The sequence below is a fragment of the Tenebrio molitor genome, chromosome 2 (assembly GCF_963966145.1).
Source record: "Tenebrio molitor chromosome 2, icTenMoli1.1, whole genome shotgun sequence".
NCBI lineage: Eukaryota > Metazoa > Arthropoda > Insecta > Coleoptera > Tenebrionidae > Tenebrio > Tenebrio molitor.
Window position 1 is genome coordinate 29,493,500 of NC_091047.1, and position 27,022 is coordinate 29,520,521.

The 27,022-nt window shown below is 35.0% G+C and overlaps 1 protein-coding gene and 2 long non-coding RNA genes across 5 annotated transcripts in view; 1 reads left to right on the forward strand and 2 right to left on the reverse strand.

The window, feature by feature from the left end:
- side-VII (sidestep VII) overlaps positions 1-27,022 on the forward strand; it is a 395,213-nt gene that overhangs the window by 28,671 nt on the left and 339,520 nt on the right. The window lies entirely within an intron of this gene.
- LOC138124915 (uncharacterized) lies at positions 6,582-7,942 on the reverse strand. Of its 2 annotated transcripts, XR_011157306.1 has the most exons (5): positions 7,487-7,942; positions 7,286-7,426; positions 7,082-7,222; positions 6,880-7,021; positions 6,582-6,819 (listed from the first exon to the last, which is right to left on the reverse strand). It is a non-coding gene; the product is annotated as an uncharacterized lncRNA (long non-coding RNA). The 2 variants fall into 2 exon arrangements; XR_011157305.1 differs by having other exon boundaries at positions 6,583-7,021.
- LOC138124279 (uncharacterized) lies at positions 16,623-17,692 on the reverse strand. The gene is made up of 2 exons (XR_011157095.1): positions 16,813-17,692; positions 16,623-16,755 (listed from the first exon to the last, which is right to left on the reverse strand). It is a non-coding gene; the product is annotated as an uncharacterized lncRNA (long non-coding RNA).

Genomic DNA, 27,022 nt, shown 5'->3' on the forward strand with positions numbered 1-27,022 from the left:
AAACCAACAAAAAGAATTATCAAATGTGAAGGAAAGCAGGAAAAACTAAATTACACTCAAACACGCTATGTTTCAAAATTTATTTAAGTATTCTGTTCATTTTCCACCCTCTTTTCCATACTATCATTTGACAACCCTATACCGATGTGAGAGCGGCACTACCATAGACGTCAACTAAAGAGGTAAATATTGTTGGCTGAGGGATTAAATCAGTTTGGAAGGGTACGAACGGTAAAGCAAGTGCTCAAGTGGTGACAAATTTAACAACACTCGATTAAAAACCTAAGCTCGAGCTTTTGAATATTTATGTTGCAATGTTATCGCAAAAGCTCCCGGAAGTGGCTAGCTTGTCCTTGACATTTGAAAAAACCACCCCCACTTAATGCCGCATGCAGAATTCTGAAATCTCCCACTCACCCTCCGTCTTTCATCCCGAAAATGTTTGAAATTTATTCAAGATCACGCACTAAATTTCGTATCAATTACGTCAAGGAGAAGCTTGAATAAACTAATTTTCTTATAATTAGAACGATTGTGCGATGAAAACGGAATAAGAATAAGCCACAGATGACAGTTTCCGCTCTGTACTAGGTAGGAATTCATTTTAATTTCCAATTAAATTTAATTCTGTATCGCTGGTGGTGCGATAGTCAAAATATCTCCCTCGGAAAAATTAAATTCCCTCAATTTGGACGTTTATCAGGCCTTTTTCATTATTTTATGTCCGAGGGAATCGCCGTCATTTGCGCAGATCTTTGAGCAGATGCAGGAGGGCACACTAGAAAATTCCTGATGGAAACTTTGTTCGACGAAACAACAGCGAAACACCGCGTTGAGGCGGCGACCGCCGCCGTTATTAATTCGACTCGGAAACGGCGAATTTAAAACGTCAAAAATCCACAGTGAAATTTTAAATTCTCGTTTCGCCGGTGCAGCTGCACCCCTGATGCAAATGTGATGACGGCAATTACGACCCTCACTCAATAATAATTTGTGTAATCGCGACATTTGTCCGCATGCGGTGAGGATAAGGCGGCGCGATGTAAATGCACCCCCAAGACGCCCCCGCTGAGGGGTTGCGTGCAAATTATCGCCTGCACTTGAAAAACGCCGCTGAAATGCCTCCGGAATGGGGTGGGCATTAAGCCGCGTGCACAATGAAGATCGCTTCAATATTGTGCAGATCGAGGGTGGCTTGTGAAGCTAATTCACAATGATGCCATGATAACAGTAATAATTATGTACATAATAATAACCGTGTCCGATGGATACAAATTTAAATTAAAACGCTGTCTAATTGAAATTTAATGATATCTCACGACAATCAACTACTAGTTGGTATAAAAAATATGAAAATGTCTCTTGAAAATATTTATAGCTCCATTATTAGTAAACAACAAATAACATAATATCGCGCATTCAAATGAAATCCTGGGCTGAGTAGGCTTTGGAAAAATTAAACCATTTAGGACAGTGTAAAGTTTGAATTTCCCGCTGTTTGACACGAATGATATTTGTTTATGTAGTTTATGAAGTTTAATCGGGACATAATTGAACATGTTTGTTTTCAGCAAAGGGTGCCCTTAGATATTTGCTTCGACAATAGGAATCGTTTCGTTATTCTATTTTTAAAGGAAAACATTGCAAAGAAAGAAAAAAAAGAAAGATTTTTGGCTCTAAATTTTAGGTTAGCTGTCAACATGCTCCAATTAATCTACGCTTTAAAAAAGCACAACAATTGACGGTTTCCAACGCCTTCCCACCGCAGGATTTCATTTGAGTGCGCGATATGTATAAGAATAAAAATAATAATCATAATAATACGTTGAAATCTAAAAAAATCCTATTTTGTTGAAACTACTAAATTCAAACAATACAGTAGATTGAGAATTCATGAAAATGTTTCACGACAAACACGAGTACAGACCAAGCAAAATATGTATGTTGTAGGATAATATCATTACTAACAAAAAATAGTAATAAATTGCGTACTAATGATTTGAATAAATAATTGGCCAATATTGCGTCTATGTTTATTTCAGAATGTCTGGGCACTAGGCAATATCATAACGCTGACAAATATTTTCCATAAAGCCGTTATTTATTTTTTTTTTGTTAATTATAATTCAATAAAAAATAACAATGCAAATAATAACTTCAGTTATTCTACTACTAAAATAATAATCAGAAAAAAAACACAAATGGCATACCAAGTGTCATATTTGAAATATTGTATTTCCATGTAGGTATGATGTATTGTATGTATCCATCTTAAGTATTTTTGACATAATTGGAACTAGTGAGGCCCTTAAAAATTATTATTATGACAATAAATTTCGCTTGAAAATAGAGTAACACTACAGACTTATGGTAACTAACTTCTCTTTTTATTTTTATATATTTATTCAGAAAGCACTTCCTATATAAATTGTTATTCTATAATTTTCATTCTAAATCGTTTTTTATTTAAGAACTACTATCCAGTATGAAATGTATGTGAATGGTGTTTTGTTAAAGGATCGCGTTGCCGAACCTCAGGGTTCAATATTGGGCCCAATGTTATTTTGACTTTATTTCACGTTTTCTTACTGGAAGATACTTCCAAATATAATGTAAATTTGTTTGGCAAAACTATTTTGAATAAAAATAGAATTTTAATTATTGTTTGCTCGGAATTGATTCCTCTCTGATAAATAAAATGATAAAAAGTGCGAAAGAAGAGAAACTGTAAGAATGTGTATTTTTTTTTTAAAGAGGTAAGTTGTTTTTAATTATGATTGATACAAAAATAAACAAAGACAATTAAGAGTCGATTTTGCAATAACACTAAATGACCAAAAATGAGCTTCTCAATATTTTTTTAGATAACTGCCAAGTTCGAGGATTTTAACAATGTTTATTTCTGTTTGAGTAATCGTTTTATTAGCTATATTGATCTGAAGCTAATCAGGTAAAAATGGAATAAAATTGAAATTGCTCTTGATTCATGTAGGTACTTTGTTTTGAAGTGAATCATTTGTGATCTTTTAATCAATAATCCCTTCATATTATGTTATCGAATCTCCAAATATGCTATCTGAAGAATATGGTCATAATAGTACGTACATCAATGTAAATCATAATTTAATGATCTGTCTAAATCTGCAAAAAAAAATCAAGTTACCATTTAAAAAAATGGTAATAACGTCATAACCCGAACAATAGAAGTGGCCGAAGAATTAAAATATTTGGAAAATGTTCCTTGCAAAGAAATAAAACTGACTTGTTCGAGTTTTCTGTAACGTCTCAATGCGAAAGAAAATATTGAATTGTTGTAAACTTTTGGTGCATCTCTTAAAAACTGAAGTTAAACCCAATGACTTCAGAAAATAAATATTATTTTACAATTTGCAGATCAGATTCCATACAAGACTTTATTATCCTTTTTAGAGGAGCTTCTACCTCGAATACGTTCTTCAAATGAGAAATGAGTGATTTGGTGAGCTATTAAATCCACCAAATAACGAGAAAATTCAAAATGTCGCAATTGAGAGAAATGGGATTAAACTCGACGAAACCGCTGAAAATATTGTCTGATATTCTAATATTCCATCCAGTTCAAGACGTTCGGTAATCAGATACTAGCAGTTCGAGATTCCTGAAAATGCTCATTATTTATTCAGGATCCCCTGCCATTTCGAGCAAACCGCACTACTTATGCTCGACTAGGATATAATTCGGATGAAAAATGTCAGAGAATGAACTTGAACAACACTCGATCGGCGGTTGAGACCTGAAATGCATTTCGAGTACCGAACGCCGCATCCTGGTTTCCTTCCCTGTTATCCAGGCGCTCAAGTGATTAATGGCAGAGATGATCAACACCGTCTGCGGTTTGTCATATGGGAGCGCCGGGAGCGTCCTGGCATTAAAATTCAGAAACTGAGAGGGTGAACACCTACGCCCTTAATTAAAGCTAATTTATCAAAAAAAAAAGCGGAATGACGCGGAGGAAAAAATTTTGACGGATGGCGGCAGTGATTAATTTGTACCAGAGATTTTTTCCGTTAAAACGTAGCTGCAGACCCATCTTGTTAGAATCTGTAATTTTCAAAATTTTACGTAAAAAGCACTCAGGAACATATTTGTTTTGTTTTACCAACGAAATAAATTGGAAATTCTGAATTTTTAATATTTGTATAAAAGTTTAAAAGCTACGATTACAGATCCATTAAAACATAAATTGGCAAACATTTCTCCGTCCCCAAAAAGAATGTAAAAATAATGAAGTAAAGCTCCACAAGGACGATGACAAATTTTCAGAGATAATAAAATTACCAAACAAATTGTACGATGAAACTGAATTAAATAATTACCTTCAACAATATTTTTCATCGTTTGAATAATCATTTTGTTTTTATGTAAATTAAGCCACTAATCGTTTTATGTTGATTATACGTGACAGAGGTTATAAAATTAATTTTTCAATTAAAAAATACATGAGCTATTAGAATTAGATCCTAAAATATACAGGTTGTCCCCAAAAAACAAGACGAGTTTTTAATTATCTATTTACCAAATTAAATGGTTGTGAATAGGCTACAAAATGGCATAATAAATTCACGTAGTCCCAAGGGCTGCAAAGCTAACTGCCAATAGCTATTTATGTAACCAGTTAGGAAATGCGTTATTTTGTGTAACGAGTGGAATATTTGCGGGACGAGCGCAGCGAGATCCCGCAAAATCACACGAGTTACACAAAATTGCATTTCCTAATGTGTTACATACAAGATTTTTTCTAATTTTCACAAAAAAAGTTTCTTCAAACGTTAAACGAAGTAATGAATTTCATTAATAATAAATTATTATTGTGTTAAAATATCAAGTAGGTAAGTAGGCACGGTTATTTTGCTTAAAAACAAAAAATATGACAGTGTCAAATTGATGATACAATAAATTTTTCCTAACCAGTTAGGAAAGATTTTACTTTTCGTAACCAGTTACGAAAAGTGTGACGTTTCCCAACGTCAGTTAATTTTGAAAAGTGTCACTTTATATGTCAAAATTAGAAAAAATATTTTTCAAGTTCGAACACATATTTTTTTTTAGAAATTTGTGTGTATGGTTCAAAAGTAGTATTAACATATCTGCTACGTTCAGACATCATAATTTCGAATAAATCACCCTAATCTAGATTCGAGTTCCTTTTGTAATGCGATTTAAGCTTCACACCCCTTAATTTATTCGGTATTACGTAAAAGTAGCTAGCTAATAGGGTTCCTTAATCAGTCACATGGCGTACGGTGACTCATTTCAGAACCAGATTAAATGACAAGCAAGTGGAAATTATTCTGCTTCATTAAATATTAAAATCCAATATAATCTTCCACGTCGTTATGCTTATTAAGTTATGTCTCACCTAATTTCTTACAGGGACAAATGTAAATCCTGTTACGCAATTTGGTCCCGAAGAAGCAGCTCAACGGTACAAGTTTGAAAAATTGTTTCTGGAAGCTCACGGTTGGTCGCCACCGGACAGCGTCCGCCGCACCAATCACTGCTTGCGATTCTTCCGCCGCCTTTGCATTCAACACGTGTCATTAGATTAATGTACCGACTTGACGCCGCCCCCATCAAAATAAACTTCCAGCAGGACCTTCCGGGAAGTTTGACGAACTTTGTCCGGATTGGATTTAAAATCGATACCGTATTTCACACAGTCGTTACGTTACATAAATTTGCTGTACGAGTTCTTACTAAATGTTATTCCCCCTTGAATTAATCCGAAATGATAGGATCGTTCTATTGTCTGGCGTGTTCTTCGTTGACAGTGCGAATGTGTTTGGATTTCTTGCAGCGCGAATTAATCACATCCGTCACGAAGAGATCCTCGTTTCTTGCCGACAGGCGTAGGACGCAACCGAGCATGAATATCAAATGGCATAGTTATTGCATTATTAAAGAAAATGATAATCGTTTCTTTGATATTTTGCGGTGTTGATATTTTCTTATCGGATTTCGCCAGCGTTGGACGGAAATTGCCGCAAATATATTGTGGGGTATCGATTTGGGCCACGCAAAGTGTGATGGGAGGGAAAACGCACACTCATACGGTGTGAACACAGAAAATCTTTTAGTCGTTTTAAACAAATTTGGAATAGTTATTCGGGGCCACTATTTTTATCAGTTAATTCACTCAAGTAAAATAGTTATATCCTTCTTCTACTTCATCAATGTCCAGTTGGACTTGAGAGCTTAACAGCTACCGCTACTTTTTTTCCAGTCCAAAAATCGTATAAGTAGACAAATGATGTATCTACACCAAATATGTTATACATATAAGATCTTTACCTTGGTGTTTTCACTTAAAAATCTTTCAGGAAAGATGGAACAGATTGTTTACTTTTTTTGTAATGCGTACTTATAACAATTATGCAGTTGTTCAAATGGTTATTCCATATCAGAAGAATCAAACCCTATCTACCCCTTCAAAATTATTTTTACTTCTAGACCGTCTAGAACTCATTCGGCATAATTGTTCCTTTCCAGAAAAAGGTTTAGACTTTAAAACCTTAAATTTATCAATTTTAAATAATTTTTGCGCGATTGTACTCTATTTGGTTGTTTACCACGTCTGTTACCAAGACGGTAAGCTCTGTTTACTCGTTGCTAACGATAAACTCGACGGTAAGTAATTTTTGGTGTTCTAGAACGGTAAGTAAAGTTTATTCAAAATTAATCGATTATTATAATAATTTTTATGTAGACAGAAGTTGAAGACAAGATGTCGGGGCACTTTCTGGAAACTCATAAAGCTCTTGTAGTCGGCTTTCCTTGGCGCTGCAATGAAATAGCATTAGCAAACTTGCCGCGACATTGGCATTGTCAAAATTTTCATACCCCGCATTTTCCTTGTCTTCTTGATTAGGTACACATTGAGGTCGTTGGTTTCGAAAATCCTTCTATGTAGACAGAAGTTGAAGACAAGATGTTAGCACTTTCTGGAAACTCACGCGGCTCTTGTAGTCGGCTTTCCTTGGCGCTGCAATGAAATAGCATTAGCAAACTTGCCGCGACATTGGCATTGTCAAAATTTTCATACCCCGCATTTTCCTTGTCTTCTTGATTACACATTGAGATCGTTGGTTTCGAAAATTCTTTATTTATGTAGACGAAAGTTGAAGACAAGATGGTAGCACTTTCTGGAAACTCACACGGCTCTTGTAGTCGGCCTACCTTGCCACTGCAACGAAACAATTTTAGTAACAGACTTGCCGCGAGATTAGAATTGTCAAAATGTCCATACCCCGGATTTTCCTTGTCTTCTTGATTACATATTGAGTTCGCTGGTTTCGAAAATTCTTGATTTATGTAGACAGAAGTTGAAGACAAGATGTTAGCACTCTCTGGAAACTCACGCGGCTCTTGTGGTCGGCATTCCTTGCCGCTGCAATGAAATAATATTAGCGAACTTGCCGCGACATTAGTATTATCAAAATTTTCATACCACAAATTTTCCTTGTCTTCTTAATTACACGTTGACGTCGTTAGTTTCAAAAATTCTTTATTTGTGACGCACCCCACATTCAAAGTTTCTTCTACAACATCCACTTCGTTTTCGGAATCACTAATATCACTCATTTTACTGCTTGTTTTTCAACACAACTGGCGAAATTTGCGCACAAAAACTGCAATGGCGGTAGTTGTTTGCAGATTGCCTTAGAAACGCGATACAAAAATCGACATTGTGGCAACACGATGTGAAGGGCGTCGTATCGCATTGCATTCTAGTTAGGAATGTTTTGTAATAAATATTCAATCGCGCAAAAAATCTCATAAGCATGACGAACGTTAATGACAATGTACGGATCTCAGACAATATTGGAGTCGTCGCAAGCTCCTCCTCCAAACAATTGTCTTCGATCCGTACATTGTCATTACCGTTCTTTATACTTAATATACTATTTTATTTTACTAATTTTGAATGTTAAAAGTGGAAAGGAACTATTACTATTATCACTTTCCTATTTTTAAAATAGGTACAGTGCGAGTGTAAAGTAAGGAATAAAATTATCTATACTTATGCTCTTCATTTTTAACACAAATCCTCAGGCGGCTATTTGTTTTTAAAATGGTGACCTTTTAACATATATGACACATTTTCCTTCACTCAAGGATAGTACTTGAAGGAGTAACTAGAAAGGTGGCAGTCGTAATATGTCACATTTGTTTAAAGGTCTTTTTTTTCTAACCAATAATGAAAGTACTTTTTAAATCGGCCGATTGAAACAAAAAAAGAGTCCACTAAATTTTAGCAGAAATAGAAATTCGGAAAATTAATTCCACCAGCTTTCTGATAAATAGCCAAACGGTGTTCAATTGCACTGAGAACATCACGAAGAGCTTCGAGTCCAATTTGTCGAATTTCGCGTCTAATTCTTGCCCTTAAGTCGTTGAAATAATCAATATGTACTGAATAAACCTCTTCATCTAAACTATTTTTAGCATTTATACCTTAGTTCTGCCATTCATTTAGAATAACAGTGATTTTAGTAGACACCTCTGTTTTGTTCCCTAAATGACGCCAAATATTTCACTTCTTTCCCTTTTTTCTTTTCTCCAATTTTTCATGTCTTGATTCTTTCTATATTTCTTTACTATGTTTCTAATCTGAATTCTGAGAATGGCACTGAAAATTTCTGTAGACTCGTAGGTCCGGACCAATTTATTATTTCAATATTTGTGTAAATGCAGTTGTATCCAATTAAATTATGTAATATTCGTAGTATATTATTACATGAGCAGGTAAAGAAGATTTTTATCCACGAAAACGAAGGTTGCTGTAATCATCAAATGTAATCATTGATATGAGCACATTATTTGAGGCACGAGCGACGAAGGAGCGAGTGTTTCATTTGTGCGAGTGTGCCGAATACGTCTTCTCATATTATACAATATTTTTTGAAACGAACATTATGTCTGAGAACAGATGGCGCTTGTCCATGTGCTTGCCAAAGTGTTAGTCGAATTAATACCGATTTATTTTCACTCTTTCGAAATTTTCGTCATCCAAATTGGAGAAATGGCGTTTTGTAAACCAGATTTTATTATTATCAAGTCAAATTATTTTCAGAATGCTCAAAAAGGTGAATGCTTGTTGGATGATTTTGAAGCACTAGTGCGCGAACGTCGACTCGCGCACTACTATGCGGTCGCGAAATGTCATTTTGAAGGTAGTGAGTATACTTTATCTACGATCAAATATACTAAAAAATGATAAAACAAATTCTAAGTTTAATATTTTTAATTTTTAAAATTTTAAAGTTTGTTTTTTTACGATGGCTACGTTCTATATTTAGTTAATTGGTTGTGTCACTATAGTTATTGCAAACTGTTGCCATGACAATGGTAGAATATTTCTAATTTTGATTGGTCCAAATCCCGATGGATAAAAAATCCTGTCAATTTTAACCATCGCTATGAACCAGTAGGAGCTCTCTTTTAATTTGTCGGTGGATAAAATGACAATTTATAGCAGAGCTTTCACATCAATAATGTTGCTTTTATCTGATGATCGTAGATAATAATTATATTATTCAATGAGCGGATAATGATGGCTATTACTCGTGAGGATGATTTTGTGTCACAAGACGCAGCCGAGTGGCGTAATTCATCCGAGCGAGTAATAGTCATTTTCCGCGAATAGAATACTAGAGTTTTTCCACGACTCTGAAGGGAAATTTATTGATAAATAAGTTTCTTATTTATCTATTTTATTTATTTAAATACGATCTTTGCTCTTATTTTATTACTTAATTTGATAATTTATGATACCTATTTATTACATATATTTGAAAAATACTGAGAGCACTCTTGCGGATACCGTACGACATATAATTTTCCTATTTCCCAATTTTACAGCCTCCTGATCGTAAATACTGCCACCGTTTATTTATATCCATCTGTTACTCAATATTTTTCGTGTTATACGATATTAATTTAGTCCACTTTAGCATTTTGAACATTTGACCCTTGAGGTTTTATATTCTTTGACATTTAAATATTATCGGAGGCGAATTACGATCTTATATGAGTTAGGATTATTACATCAGACCTTTCCTTTTTCGTCTGTTATTTTTCAAATGATAGGGATCTACAAAGGTTCACTAAGTAAAAAAGCGGATGAGTTTTAAAATTCGATTAGAATGCTCGAATGAGTATTAAGGTCAGTCAAAAACAGACGATGCAAGTGGAATGTTCCAGACAGTTCTGAATAATATTTGAGGAGGTTATTGGATGTCTTATTTCGGGGAAACTGAGCTTTGGTAAACAAGAAGCGACAAAAATAAAACGCTTGACGGTGGTTTGCTCATAAGCGATAAAAACTTTTAAAATACACTTTGAGGGTCGTACATACTGACGTGAAGCGAAATCTACTTAATATTGTCTGGATTGCATTTATGGCGCTTTCTTTTCATCGCAACTATTCTTCTATTTTAGTTTTTGGTAGTTCAAGCTGAAGATTTATTTTATTGTACTGCGGTAGCAGGATTTGATGCTGCGTAATAGCACAGATGTTCGACGTTGAACCTTATCTTATTTAAAATTGAATGTAAAAGCGCTAGTTGGAAAAAGGGATACTGGGAGTAGACCGTTTATGTGTATGATGCGTTGTCAACGGTTACTGGAAATGTGTTTTGATATTTATTTTAGCAGGGAACACACACGACAGATTTACATCTCTTCTGAAAAAGCGCTCCCTCAACATCATTATATAAAGCGATTTTCTAATGCTCGGGAATATGTTATGGAAGCTCTACGTCTTTGTCTCCGGTTCTTGTCATAAAACAATTTAAAAAATAGACTGGAAATGGTACAATTTATACGTTACGTGAACTGCGAAATGGGAATATTTTGACAAGAAGTGACTAATAACCGAGAGCAAATTCTGTGAATTGAAAAGCACTGCTTCAAGTATAAATCTGAAAAAGAAATATTTGATCAGTGTTTGATGGTTTATGACAAATTACATCGTACAGCGTTATTTATAGGAAATAGAGTAATGTTTGAATGTTGATTATGAGAGCTCCGTTTAGAAAGAAAATTTATTGACAATAAATCTTGTGAAGGAAACTATATAAAAGCCGCTTCTGGAGCAAACATCACATTGTGAAGAAAAAAATTATGGAAGGCGTTTAGCAATTATGTTTGCACAGTTCAAAAATGATGAATTAGAAATAGGGTGTGAGGGAAATTACAATTTTATACAAAAAAGAAATTTCTTTAATAATAAAATGAACTCAAATGGGTAAATTTCAATATTTCAATATCATTAAAGTAACTAAGCAATTTTTGAAAAACTTCAAACTTTTGATGCTCACTGTATATATACGCATAGAAAAGTTTGGAAACCCCTGCTTGGTACCCTTCAATTTCGAACTAAATAGATTAAAAAAAATAGACTCGAAGTTAACGACTCTCATTAGCTGGAGTTATCAATACACATTACTGTAATTTGTGCTAACCTGATCCTATAGATGTATACAAGTATGTTGTTTACATTTTGAAAACTAAATGGAAAGATTTAATGATATTTAAGCAAATCAATACCCATAAATGGTATCCTAAAATATAGTGAAGCCATAATTATGGTGATTATTGCACACACAATAATATTTCAGCATGTTTTGAATAACAACCATTCAGCTTCTAATTAGTCGTTAATTAGATAATCCTCCCATAATTATTCGCTTTAGTGCGATAATCATATCGTCCTGGATAGTTGTACATATCATTTCATTTAAAAAAAAATCACTTCCAAGGCAAAGATAAAAGAATTTAAATTTCTTTAAGTTATTGTTTCACTTGTATCTTTGCTATTTGTCTTTGATGAATTATTTTCGCACCACCATCATCAATTTGTATCAACGTCCTTTGTCGCGTCTGGCGTGGGCCGGATCGCAAGAAGGACACTTTCTCCGGTGCTCGTTACTCGGATAGTCATTAAAACGCGGGTTATTTAGTAAGAACTTGACTCTACACAATTATGTTAAAAGGGGTGCTAGAGAAAAATTTCTTGTCAAAGTCAATTTGGTGAAATTTAAAAACATCGTGTAGACTGCCGAGCAAACAACCCTCCGTCGTCCTACGAACACACTAATAACAGGAAAGCTTGTCGGCATTTCATTATGGAGCGAGCTTAATGGAATGTAATATATTCGTAATTATTCGCCGCGACGATTTTACATTCCGCTTTGATCGTTCAAGTCAACATGCAGATTATTCCGGATTCAAGATGTCTCCTCCTGCCTCTGCGATCGACTCGTTTCAAGTCTCACTTTCTGACATTAAGCCTCACCTGTGCCAGGAGTCAATTACTGTATTATATGGATATTTGCAAACTGGAGCTTAACTGAACTTAATCGCTTTGATAAGTCTCTTCAAAGCAAAATGCGGATAATTGGACGGATCCGTGACAAAAAGGTCTCTCTTTTCAACCTTTGCAAAAAAACATACGAATATCTGTCGACATGACGGGACTAATCGATGACTGATTGCCGATTAGGGCCGTACACGGAGATAAAATGAAAGTGGAGTCGTAACTTGATTCGCATGAGTGTCGACTGTCGCCAGCTGTCACAAACCGATACTGTATTGACCCTCTAATTAAACATTTAAAAGTATCACAACAAAATCCTTTTAGAACCTCAGTTTTTCTGGGAGCCTTAACATGTTAAATTCTAACATCACAGTTACAAAATTTAATTGACACTAAAATTGAAGATATATCTGAGTTTCTGAGCCCGATGCCGCTAACCCATAAAATGACCGAAGCGTCCAAAACATTTCATGAATAATTAATTATAAGCAGCCTAGGCCATTCTACTGGTATTAAAATGTTACAATCCAACTTTTTGGGTTTCCTGCTTTAAAGTACTATCCCTTGCGTGGCATCTTCCAAACATTATGTTGTCTCACTCTGACGCCCGCACATCACATCTTTCAGAACGAGGATGGCCAATTTGTTAACGTGAGCCGAGCGCAAGAAATTTGATTGTGCGTGCCTTAAGCGGTGATTATTATTGATTCATGACAACCGGTTTTACGACTTACCGGCATCGAACTCAGAAACGGAGTATAGCAACGTGTGAGTATTTTATGTAGAGGGTCGAAATCAAAAAAATTAGGTCTGGTGTTCCGCAAGGTTCCTTGTTCGACCCTCTATTATTCTAACGATGTTGTTGACACAATTAAGTGCTAATTCTAATGTGCGCTGATTACTTTTTGATTTACAGACCAACAATAAAGATTGTAGAATTCGTAAGAGATCCTGCAAGACAGAACAATGTCTGCGGTGATTTTTTTCCGACCTGAGAGTCGTTTTCGACACAAAAATTTCAGTTTCATTGCATTGTAATGTGTTGACAATCAGTTCCAAATACCACCAATAAATAATTAGGTAGGAGTGAGAATGTTTTATTTTTGTTTTTGTTCATCAGTTCATCACTTTGCTTGTCACTTTACGTGATTCTGTGAAATGTTTAGCATCTAAACGTTCGCAGAGATTGAATATTATGATTAACATCGTTACTCCGAAGCCTTGACTACACAAACGCAAACAGGATCTCGCAGGATTCGGAGCAACTCACAACAAACAAGTCGAGGCGTAAATGTAGGAATTTCTCGATGCATATATGATTGTGCTTATGTACGATCTATCATGCTATTATATAATGTAGACAGTTGCGTTTGATATGCTAATTTCCACGCGAATCAAAGGATTCACGTCTGCGAATGTACACGGAATACTCCTGCAGAACAGTCGTTTCCAAGACCAGATCCTGTCATGGTTCCGTCTTAGAGAACTCCGATGTTTAAAACATCAGGCCTTCAACGAAAATCGTTCTGCACACAAATACTTAAGCTGGAACTTTTCCGGTTGAATAACAATCCATTTTATGAAAATAACAAGAAGATTTTTTCGGCCTTTCTGACGTCCGACTCCTTTTAATTGGGTCAGCCGCACTGTCCTCGCCGGGAATAAGATTTACATGCAATTAGACCAAATTGAAGTTGTTAATTTGCCGCAGAACCATAATTGCATTGCTTGTTGGGCTTCCAATTTCTTGAAATTGAATCGATACGTTTGTTGCCGGTTTCGCCAATAAACTTGCAAACGAGCTACCCCGAGTGTTAATCCAATGTGTTAAAAAATGTGAAGGAATTTTTTGTTGCACTCGGAAAAAGCAATAAATAAGTAATTAGTTACTTCACTACTAATAAAAAAGGTGATTAAGGTTTAATTACTTCCTGGAAAAAGTAATTAAAAAGTTAGTCATTATAAGTTGAAAAGTAATTAAATTCTAGCCGGCTCAGGATTTTCAGAGGATGAAAAATTTGTCTGATGAGGATAAACAATTAGACAAAATAATGACGTAGTGTTTGGGAAATTCGCAATCTCCACCCTTTCAGTCTGAAAAGAAGCGTTTAAAATAATGGGGGTGTATCGGGACAACCCACGAGAAAAAATCGCCGATGGGGAAGTTCTCCACTCAAGTCGCAGTGTTTACACACAGTGAAGTGAACGCAATATAATCCCGATTTTTTCAGGATTTGTTGAAATATAAGCTGATCTAGCGGGCCTTTTGCTGCCTCCATATTTCACCGGATTCAGAAATTTTCAGCTGCGGAGTAAAACATAAACAAAAAGGGAATCGCAAGTTTGAACAAGACACAATTTCGGACAAGATAAAACTTCTGTAAGAGCCACCTCCAATAATTTAACGGGAAATGGAACACCTTCGGTAAAATATAGCGCAATTTTTTGCGCGCCTATCTTCAAATTCTGTCACAAATCGTTTAATTATTTCTACTTTTTGCCATCCACCCTTAATAATGCAGAGAAATGCCAGGTCCGCTATCTAAATGGATCCGTGATGCCTCGTCTTCGGTAACAAATCAAGTGAAATATTTAACCGAATAATAAAGAGGAGGAATTTTATTTTCTTGACGGACATATCTAGGAGGACGTTACATTAACGCGATAACAGGACAATAAAAGAAAGAGCGCAGGTAATGGTCGGACAGGTAACGCGTGAAGCAATAAAGTGTACTTTAACTATGCACTTCTTCGGGAACACACTATAAAGAGTTTACGAGATCGCATCCCGCAAAACGGTCGCGTAAAAAGTTACGTTCGGGGATGACGGCGGCGCTATTCAATTTCGTTCCGTTTGGATAATTAATACCGGAGCTGAACTAGGAGCAAAAATGCACCGGAGTGGAGACTCGGTTTCGGGGTTTGTTATCAAGTTCGAATCGAACGACTGCGAATGGCTTGCGTCAACACGAGCTGAATGCAAGATGAGCAATTTGATTCTGTAAAGTCCTCGCGGGATTTGCTGATGTCACACAACTACAAACTAATGGAAAATTTCACTTTTTCTATATTGGGAAAGTATAAATTGGATTAAAATGGAATCAACTATCGCATCCGATAAAATACAATTATTTTCTAGCAGCAGCTCCCAGCAAATGCAAATACTAAAAGATAAAAGCTTTTTTAATGTGAGCTTCCTGTGTTGCAACAGTTTCTGGAGCGCTTCACTGACATTTCTATAATTTAAGAAATTTAAATTATTTAATAACGTAAATCATCAATTCCAAATAAACTCTAATTACTTCTTTCAGCTTTCTCTAGTATCACTACATATATCCAAAATTACATATTATCCATTAACTGTTTGTAAACTTCCACGTTCTTGAATTATTACCGAATCATGGGGAAAAATTTAGAGAATTAATTCAAGCGCACGTGAGAGATTCTACAAAAAAATCAGACGTCAATTATTATTATAAATTATTCAGATCGAAGAAGCCTTTGAGATTTTGGACGTACTATCGGTGGACATAAAAACCTGGGACAAACGTCACAATTGTATAAAGTCAAAAATCAGAAATATACATTGGGTAAATTTGGCTTTTTACAAACAAGGTTATAAAAATTATGACATATTGTCAGAAACACCAAGTTAAAGTTCAGTTCTTTAACGTTCTCTTCATTGACAATGATTTTATATAATAACACAATTGATCTAGCATCTCTTACGTTCAAGGAGTTAATTTTAAATACTGACAATTTTTATTTTGAGTGACAATTCAAAAGTCTGATATACAATAAGCAAATTTAGGATGTCCCAGGTTTAATGTCCACCGATAGTACGTCCAAATTCAGACGTTCAGATGTTCTGCAATTCATGGAAGTATTTTTGGTTGCATATACCTACCTGTTTCAATTTAAATTTTAAATTTTTTGCCGAAACTTGACCAAACAGGCAACAGCGTTGTATGTCCATTCTTTGTTATTGAAAACACCATTACGATTCAATGATGAATCTTTTATGTTCTGAAATAAACACCATTTTTGCGTTAAAATGTGATTAATACAGAGTGATCAACAAGAAACCAAATCAAGAGTGCTACCTCATCTTTTGTTTTATCGAAACGTATTTCTATCATGGATCAGCCGCTTTTATTTACTTGCTGTGGACACTCGTTTTGTTGGTTGCCTACCTCGCAAAAATCTATCATTAATTGCCTTTATAAATTTTTTGTAATTCATGAATAATAGATTTAAAAGCAAGTTATAATTAATTATTATTTATTATTGATTAAGGAAAAAACACACAGTTACACAAAATTCCTTCATAAGGCACAATCTTGAGTTACAAAATTTTAAAAATAATTATTTTTCACAATTCTTTGTTCTGTTGTTTTCTGTAAGAAAAGTGTAAAAGTTATTATTCTCTAATTTTTGGGTAATTGAGAACTTACCCGTATCTTTTCTAGCAGTGTTTAAAACATTTAAATTACTCCAAGGTCAAAAAATAAGTTTTCACAAAAACTGCTCAAAATGTTCTCCATTGTGGTCCAGACAGAATCAAACTCGCCTCTCATAATTTCAAAAACCCTTATGAAGCTGTCAATTTGTTTAGGGTAATGTGTGGGTTTTATTTCTTGCAACACACAAAGGGAAACAAATTAATATCCTTCTTAAAAAATTTCTGATAAGTGCCATAACACAATTTAACTTGTTGTCTTAAACGCCTTATGGAAGTTGAGGGATGTTCCTTGATAATTTGTTGAACATTTTGCACCATTTCTAAAATTTGAACTAAGGACTGACCTGACTTCTTCTTAATGATGGGTTATGATTTGCTAAAATTAGGCACTATAATTTTAAGACATTGATAAACTTGTTGATAACCAATACCATCAGGTTCGGACATCTGGCTTAAAATTCTTCGGTGTAAGGGGGTACAAAGTAAGGCCAGTCTTCATTTTCTTGTTTCACCATCTTTCGAAAATAATCTAATAAAAATGCCTTCTCTTTAATGGTAAAACCCATTTTACAACTTATTCTGGGATAATTATTGCTTACAACTTCAATAAACGTCTGCAAACTTTGCCGAAATCGAAGATTTGTTTTCTAGGTTAAATCACTTAAATTGTCAACAACAACAACCTTGAATTTTGAAATGTGACATTTCAACGAAGCATCTCCGTACCAGTAGCGTCGCGTTTGGCAATAAAGATGATAATTTACTTACTCTTACAAATGTAAAATGTTGCTCTTGTTAATCTTATAAATTGTTTCCCTTATCTTATAATAATAATAAAATGCACAATTATAATTCCAACGTCTAAAATTCATAAAGTATAATTTTTTATTAAGTAGCGTTTGAGACCATAAATTGTCTACGCTCATGTTTTGACCGCTTATGTGCATATGATTTTGCTACGACGTGACCGATAATTTGCAACGCTTGCTCTGATTTGGATTCTTGTTGATCACTCTGTAGTGCCAGTTGTTTGACGTTTATTAGTTGAGCAAAGATACGAAAAATCTGACACTGTCAAAGTCACAGCCGCCCCTTACCTAAGTAATTGTTGATCGCACGGTATAAGAGGTTCTAATGCGCCTTGTTTGGGCTGTCAGCTAAACACGATTGACGCTTTGAAACAAGATAAAAAGGTATTACTCAGGCTGAACGTTACAGGAATCGCGGTGGCGATCCTTTTTTAGTTTATTTTATCTTTTCTAAAAATTATATCTTTTAAAAGTGTCGTCTTATCTATTTACCTGCCCAGATTGCAGGTTGTCATTTCACTTCAAACTGGACTAGAATTGAACACTCCCCGACAGTTTGCTTATCGCTTCGCAAACCCGTAATCGGGGCAACTCTCCTCGAAAGGCAACAATGAGGCCCATTGTGGGCCCATTTGTGCCAGCGAATGGGGAGGAGTCCTGTGCTGTTTTTCAGCGTTCGTGGCTGTTCGAGGACCGGAAACTCGGCGAAATACCGTCGTCGAGACAAGAAATAATACCGCATGACAAATTACCCCCAAACAAGAGAAAAAAAAAGGAAAAAATGAAATCACGGCGTATTATCCGAACACGGTCGATTGACGAGCGATTCCTTATCAATTCTGTCGGAAGATCCTGGGGGAGGAAGCACATTCAATAAGCGTTTGTCGAGATGACCTTCGTCGTGTTTTTGTGGCCCCAAGCTGCGGCTCGTCCGGGGCCTCGTTGGCGCAGCACGCCGCCCCCGCACCCTCTGGCGGCGCGAAATAAAACCGAACCCCTTGAACCGGACGGGGCACAACAGATCAGACGTCCAAATCGATACTTTGAATTATTAATGTATTTTTGGTCGGCGAACAGTTTCTGTCAACTTTTTGATTTTAAAGCTCATCTCGGGGGTTGCATAAGCAACGTCTGATTATGCACAAAGTGATGTTTTTGTTTAGCAAATTTAAAATTTTTACGAGGTTGTTAGTACATCCTTTCAGGTTTAGATACTTACAGAATAAATAAAGTACAAGGGTTACTTACTGTATAAAATCTGAGAGCTACTATTTCCTGAAATCTTTGTAAGCTTTATAAATTGATTTTGAGCTGTTGAGAACCCGATATCTCTAAGTTATAGAAATTTTAGATACTTATGAACAATGAAAATATGGTAATATTTTTCTAAAAGCCCTTACGTAATTAATAGCAGATTATATCATTAAGAGTTGAAGTGAGTCTTTTTGTGCTAATCCCAGAGATTGAAGACCGAGACAAAGTTGAGGTCGACAACTACGTAGGTAAAGCATATTAATGCTTCAAACGATCTCACATTTGACTCGGTCTGTAGACATTTCAACTTCTTGGATTTGAAGTGTTTCAAGTCCGATTACCAAAAAAGCCACTCCAACCGTTTCTGTCGAAATACAAAAAGGCGCGATTTTCGATCGCATGAAGATAAATGTATTTTCTTAATTTCCGTAGTAAGTAGGTAGTATTGCATATAAGCGCGATAGGAGGCTAAAAAGTTGTAGAATGTTTCCTATTAAATTTTTTTAAATAAATGTAGCAGATATTTTTCGAGGCTATACCATTAAAGTTGATTGATAAATAAATAACTGTTATGGAAATTCTACATAAAGAATTTGATCCTGAGAAACGAATGCCCTTTTATTCAGACATATTTTTCAAAACCCTTTGTGTCGACAAAAAATGTCTTATACATATTATGAATATCAAAAGCAAAAGACCAATTCTCTGCTGTGCAATATATTTTTTAACATTAACATAAATTGTCCAAAATATAATACAGATTGTACTGCTAAAAATTACAAAAAGATCAACATCAAATCAAATTATCATTCTAGCATCAGATTTTTCACTTTATATTTACTGGATGGAAAGTTAATATGTAATAGTAAATAAAACTTTCGTTTGAGAAAGGCAATAATATACAGTGAGTTTTTTTTAAGACTGGCCATAGGGTTTTACATGCTAATTTTTCAACCCCCTGTTAACTTTTGTTCTGATGAAAATATTCAAACCATTTTTGGAACAAAGTTGGAAGATTTTTCAAACTATCAGATAGATTACAATTCAATATCCCAAACTGTCGAAAATGTTGTGAAAAAAATATTTTTTAGCGCGCCGAAAGGTCCAAAAGTGGAGATGGTCAGGTGCTGGTTGAGCCGACAATGGCGCTACTCTGGCGGCCGCTCGACGTACTATTATTTCGGCGCCCTAAAAATTTTTTCGACAGTTTGGGACATTGAATTGTAATCTATCCGATAGTTTAAAAAATCTTCCAACTTTATTCCAAAAATGGTTTGAATATTTTCATCGGAACAAAAGTTAACAGGGGGTTGAAAAATTAGCATGTAAAACCCCATGGCCAGTCTTAAAAAAAACTCACTGTATAGTCGTTTTCAATGACATCCGTGCTGTCAGTGTCATTTTTAATATGTTGGTGCAGATTATACGCACAAATTCATAACCAGTATTCAGAGTATAAGCAAATTCTAGTTCAAAAAATGTCAAACAAGAAATTGAGGTTATGGTGAAAGAAAATTTATATTTCGTGATTCATCAGCAACAAACAATAAAACTCAACCACCAACATGGCGTAAAACAAAAAGTGATACCAACATACTGTCAAATTGATAGCACGGATGTTATTAAAAATGACTATATCTATATATGAATAATTCTAGCCAGTGCACCACAAGTGCGATGACGGAAATGCCAGAAGAATAAAGCGCTAGATTTCCCTAGCCTAAGCTAAGTCATCGCCTTGACGGCAATGGTCGACTAAATAAAATATGGTTTTGTGATAAAGACGGGGACTTAGATAGCGACCGTCAACACCTGTGATTGACCACCGACAGATTTGCTTCTGTACGTTTTAATTTATCTTCTCTACATCTAGTACTAGATTAAAAGAATCACCCCAGGACACCATAAACCATATGTGACAATCCAAATCGAGCCAAATGGCTACCACGCTTGCTTACCATTCGACAGGTAGAGGGTTCGAATCTCGTAGCCGCCTGCTCTTCGTTGTAGTTTTTCTTAAGGTTTTCTTCAACCGAATGCCGTAGTTGTTTCATTACCTTGGTAGGCAAATGCTCCAGCAGTGTAGTCTCCTCAGGAACATCTCCAAACAAGTTCCCATTTCGGTGATACTCTTCAAAGTGGAGTGTATTACCGCCGTCGCACGTGGTGTTGCTTAAACCGAGGACCTATAAAACCCTTAGGTTTGGACGGTAGGCAAGTTTGCAGGCCGGGTAACCAAAGCATGCGGCCATGTTTAATTTGGTATTTGAGTTTCACTGCATCCCACTCTTGGTTGAATTTTTTCACGTGGTTGTCTTCTACCTTAAGCCTTGGTAAGCGAATGCAGGAATGTCCCCAATCATCGTCCTACTCCGGTAGCACTCTTTATTAAAGGGAAATGTGTTACGGGCGTCAGACCGAGGTTTTATTGCTCAAGAACCCGTAAAGCCCTCAAGTTTGAACCGTGAAAAGCTTTGCACATGAAATACAATAAACAATATTACAACTGAGCCATAGTAAAATCATAAACGTTATCAGCTTTTCCGGAAATAATCAATGCATTTGGGATATTATAAGTGATCATTTCTACAACCATATTAACATTGCTCCTTAAATAAAATACTCAGCAATCCATCCAATAAGTTCAGAAACGACTGATGTAATGTAAAATTATTTGTTTTATGCAGTTGACCCTGTTTAAATATTGGTAGAACTCTAAAAATATTAATGAAGCTCGAAATGCACAATTACTGCATACACTGCATGGAAATATTGCATTGTATAGATTGCGACTAGCAAACAATGTATAATACTATCCAGATTTGTTAAAGGTAAATGGAAAAATTCAGAGAAGTTTGCTAATGTTAAAGATTTATTTTATTTATCTAACAACAAATACATAAGTAAAAATTAACAAAATTTTTGAAATATCTACTAAATACTCAGTACCTACTCAGTTGACGATCATTTATTACAAAAGTCTTTTCTATTTAAAGGAAACGCAAAATGTTAAGGAAATTTTTGTTTTAATTGTCCAATCTAATAGTATATTATGTTATGAGGAGCAAAAATGAAGTTTTATGTGCTGCGACTGGTAGATTGGCTGCCCAACGCAGTGAGGCAGACAAACCAGCCAAAGCACATAGAACCATTTTTGCTCCGAATAACATATACTATTTTTTCTTCAAACCTTCATAACAAATTATTTAAGACATGTTAAGAAACCAGGTAGGAATTTCAAATGATTTAGCTAGTTTACTTTACAGCCGCTCATCAGCGGAGATAATAACTTCACGGACGCTGGTCAGCTCGTTAGATGCCATGACAATGAAGTGACACTTTAGCATTATCAATGCAGCAGTGCAATGTCATATTTTACGGACGTTTGAAGAAAAAACCTCTTTAATCTACGACGGCCTTCTTCGCCGCGCGTTACCCTATTCTTCATAACCTGCTGCAAACTCTGAATGAAAATCTTCACGGATAACTCCAACAGTATAAAATGCACGTCGAATTTTCGCATCTAGTTCGATATGGACAAGGCCGGACCTTCTCTATATTTATAACACACGCACAATTACGCAAATCCGACCCCGCTGACCGCAAGAAACAACGCAGACAATGCGATTGCAAGATCTCGAGGGACAGCCGACTTACGTTTTCAATCTGGACCGGACGAAATTAAGGGTTCTCTTTTCCGGAGGACAGAATGAACATTGAGAATGCACGATTTCATAAATCGGCGTTATGAAGCGGACGCCTCCACCGACTTTCGGGAGAGGCGAAATTTAAAAATTTTTCCGCGAGTCAAATTATTATGATAGGACGAATACTGGAAAATGTAATTACTGGGAATTGACGTAAATGTGTATCTCGAATAAAAAACGGAATGAGGGAGCGAGGGCAGGAGGAAAATAATTTACAGCTAAACATTACGCGGAGTTGGACTAAAGGTAATTTGTGGAAAAACAACGTCAAGTTCCATAAGAAATTTTAACGCTACGCGAGAATTTAAAATACTAAAATGTGAGATCAATGTATTCTAAGACAGCCTGTCATAATTATTTTATTTGATCTTTCTAAAAGAGAAGAATCTAAAGACAAATAATTTTGCACCAAATGTTAGGAAATGTGAAAGACATTTTTTTCTGTTATACCTATACTGTATAGTTCACATTCATGTACGATAATATAAAGTTATTTCTATTAAAAATACTATCAGATTCTGTGAATAATTGTTGAATGTTCTTCAATAAAATTTAACATTTTAAATGTTTATTATTTGTATCAGAAAACAGTCGGATACTTTTGTATTTTCACAAGAAAATCAAACAAAAGTAGTGTATGTATTTGGTATTTTGAAGCACTTTGCTACAACGAGCTGTATAAAATGATATTGTCAGGTATTATCGAGGGTATTATTTAACTCAAAAACGAATAAAAACGTTTTCTTAGAGAAACCTTTTTAACAATTTGGTAATGATAAATTGAAAATATTTGCACATAATTCTGGAGAGACAGCAAGTTGTTCATTCATTTTGTAATATTTAAACACCGTTTTGAATTTTTTTACCCCAATAAGAAACAAAAATATCGATATTAATTACTAATGTTCTGTCAAAAATTTTCACAATTTTGTATATTCAAACTTTTGTAAATCCTTTTAAATCAAATGATGCCATTTACTTTAACTCAACTAAGTCTGTAGAGTATACATATTATATTGTACAATATTTATCTCAATAACTATTTGTGCAATTTGTAAGAAAATGAATATTGAAGGTGATTTTTCCACACGAAAATTGGAACCGAGGGCACGCGAGTTGTGCAAACGCATTAGTGAAAAACTCACGCAACTTTCTTGCGTGTTGTACACAAGATTTTTTCTATAGCCATATACCTACAGGTGATAAAAACTATTTGAAAATTTAATTTTTTGACATTTAAACAAATTAATTCGGAATAACAGGACACGGTGCGTGGAAATCCACTACCATTGCAGAAGGTTTTGTTGAAAATGTAAGTAATAAGAAAACAAGTGTCGCTGTAAAAATTTTGGGAATGAAAAACACTCACAAACACTAACAAAATGTAACAAGAACCTCAACTAGTTTTGACGCATTACATTAAGAATTTGCAAAAACTGTTTTGTTTGCAATCGGTGGTGGTTTTGATTTTTTTTTAAATTAATGTGCCGTTCTTGAGTTTTAGCATTTAATCAGCACTCAAAGAAAAATAAGAGCGGTCACTTTAAATTTTAATACTTTTATCATATCTTGACAGATTTAAATCAAACTTCAAATATATATTGAACCCCTATTTATTTAATCAATTTCGACAAATTAAAAACAAGAACCCATTTTACTTCTACTTTTTATGTACTAATACAGGATTATTATAAATGGTTGTAACAGGGTTGTTATAAATGATTGTAGTCGAAGTAGGGCATGCCTATGTTATGAAATTTTTGCCGCTTTCATGTGAACTGTCAATTTTTGTCGCTGTCACTGTCATTTTTTAGGTGAAAAGTGCGGTGGTGAGTCTTTTATTTATTTTTTTGAAATTAGCAATTGAATCCAAAAATATTGAGTTGTTTCGCACAAAATGTAACTGTGTGTATTCACTTATTCACATCCTTTTGATGTTTTTTATATGGAGCGGCAACCATAAATTTTTTAATAATAACAAATTTACATTCAGTTTTTACGCCCACTTGGACTACAATTTATTTATAATAACCCTGTATATCCAAAAATAAAGTAATTGAAATCAATTCAGAATTGGCCAATTCTTAACAATTTTAAACTTGATACCTAGTGTTGCCTTCACTTGTGCTATGCTGCGTGTCATGCTACCGATAAGTTTTTGAAAAAATTTTTGCAGAAAATTATCCATTTCTATGTACAAGTAGAGCCTATGTCAGATCTTCGGTTGTAATTGGAAAATTTGCACATTCCAAATATGATCGATTGGATTAAAATCTGGACTAGATAAGGGTCAATCTATTTTACTAGTATTATGTTAATTAGGATAATCAGTGATGATTTGAGCCGTGCGAGACCTGGCATTATCTTGTAGTATGATAAACTTTTGAGATCAAATTAGGTTCTAAAATTTCGTAGTTTCAGGTTCTTAGTCCTAATGATAACAAATTCCGTGCGAATGCTTGTTCTTATTCCACCCCACACCATTATGGATCATCCATCACCAAAACTGATCATTTCATGCACTGTATTTGATACCTATTAACACAATAACGGAAGCAACAATGAGAAAATTTACAGAAAAACGCAACGGGTATCATTGGAGAGAGCATGTCCATCGCAGCAATCTAAGATCCCTAAGAGAATGTCAAAAGAAAAATAAATCCTCAATAGAATCAAAACAAGAAAACTTGCAGTGCATATTCTAGGTAAAAATTAAAACAAAGGGAAGCTTCCGAATGAGAAGAATTTCATGGCTGAAAAACTTAGAACCTGGTTTTCCATGACAACCACAGAACTCTTCCGAGCGGCAGTAAACAAAGTTATATTAGCCAATGTCTGGAAGAGACGTGAAGAAGAAGATTTGATATTTAACGTTGCCTAAGCCTCCTCCAAACTCTAACACTTCCGTCCATTACATGACGGACCAAACTCATCACTAAATGTGATAAGAGTTCAGTGACAAAGTTGCCGGTGGAAGTTTGCTCTTCTATTTAAATCTTCTTAGGCGATGTTCACTGGTTATTTCGGACATTTTTTCAAAATGTTTTAATCTCAAATTACCCTCTCTTATAGTATTGTGGACAGTTTTATCACAAAATTGTATTCCTCTTGTCCTTACGAGATCTTCTTGAAGGTCCAAAGCAGAGTGTGCGATTTAGAAGGGGTGGCAATCACATAAACCGCTCAGCATTTTCTGTAGCATTTCTTCTCTCACATGTCTAAAACGTTTTTCTTTATTCTATAAAATACGAGTAACAAAGGAAATATCAATGCATTTTAGCTATTTCAGCACCTCCATCATTTTTACAAATATAGGCGTTGCAATAGATAAATTAGCAATTGATACCTGTGAATACCGATTTTTTTATATACTTTGAAATTGTAATATTTTCTCTTTTTGGAATAAAATTCATTTGTCTCCGAAAGTTCCTAAACATATTCATTTGTCATAAATTTGTCTATGTATATATTAACACCTCAGACATACAACTTTGCTTTCTATTGCATTTTAAAATAAACCAAAACAAATCAAAGAGTTGCCTGCGTTTGATTTTTTCTTGTGGGATGAAACATTTTACCTTCGGTCGGGAAAGTTTTCATTTACGCAGTTAGAGCAAACTTTTTCCTTCGATTGTTCCTTAATTTCGTCCTTCGCCTTCGTCCCCCACATTTCATTTCGTTTTCTTCAGTCCTCGCCCAATTATCCCTCTCCCTGTCGGTTCCCACCGGCTCGATTAAGGTCATATTGGTGTCATGATGATGTAAGTTAAAGGGGATTTTCCGCGCCGATTTTCATGCAGAGTGACTGAAGTAATCGCATAAGCTCGGCATGGCCAGTCAAATCTGGATAATATAGTTGGGTAATCAGTTTGTAGCTTCAACCGAGGGATCCGTCTAATTATAAGCCCGCCTGTGTAAACTATAATAGAACCATTTGTTTTTGTTTAATGAAATTCGACCGTGCGTCGAATCGTTTCCTTAACCGATGGGGACGCTTATTAAACTGTAATTGCAGTCAATGCCGACGGAACCCCAATCAGAAATCTTCCGGATTTGGATTATCTCACCGACAAGGTTTACAACCCGTAGCCTTTTTATACTTGCACCGTTCCTGTTCTTTATGGTTTTCTATTATTTGGGCGTAGGCTTTTTACGGCTCTGTTCTCCAAATAAGAATTTAACTCGATTTTTTCCTTATTTATGAACAAACAAGACATTACTACTCCCCTATACTATTAGTTCTTTTTTAAATTAAAAATTATGATCGATAAATCGGTTGTTATTTTTCTTCTAGAAAGTTGAAGTAGAGTGTAAATTTCACAAACAGCTGCTAATAAAATTATTTTTGGTAGACAAGCAATTTTAAACAAATATGACTATACTTTCAAGGTTTTCCAAGTTCCAGTTCATTTCCAGTATCTAGATTAGGCTG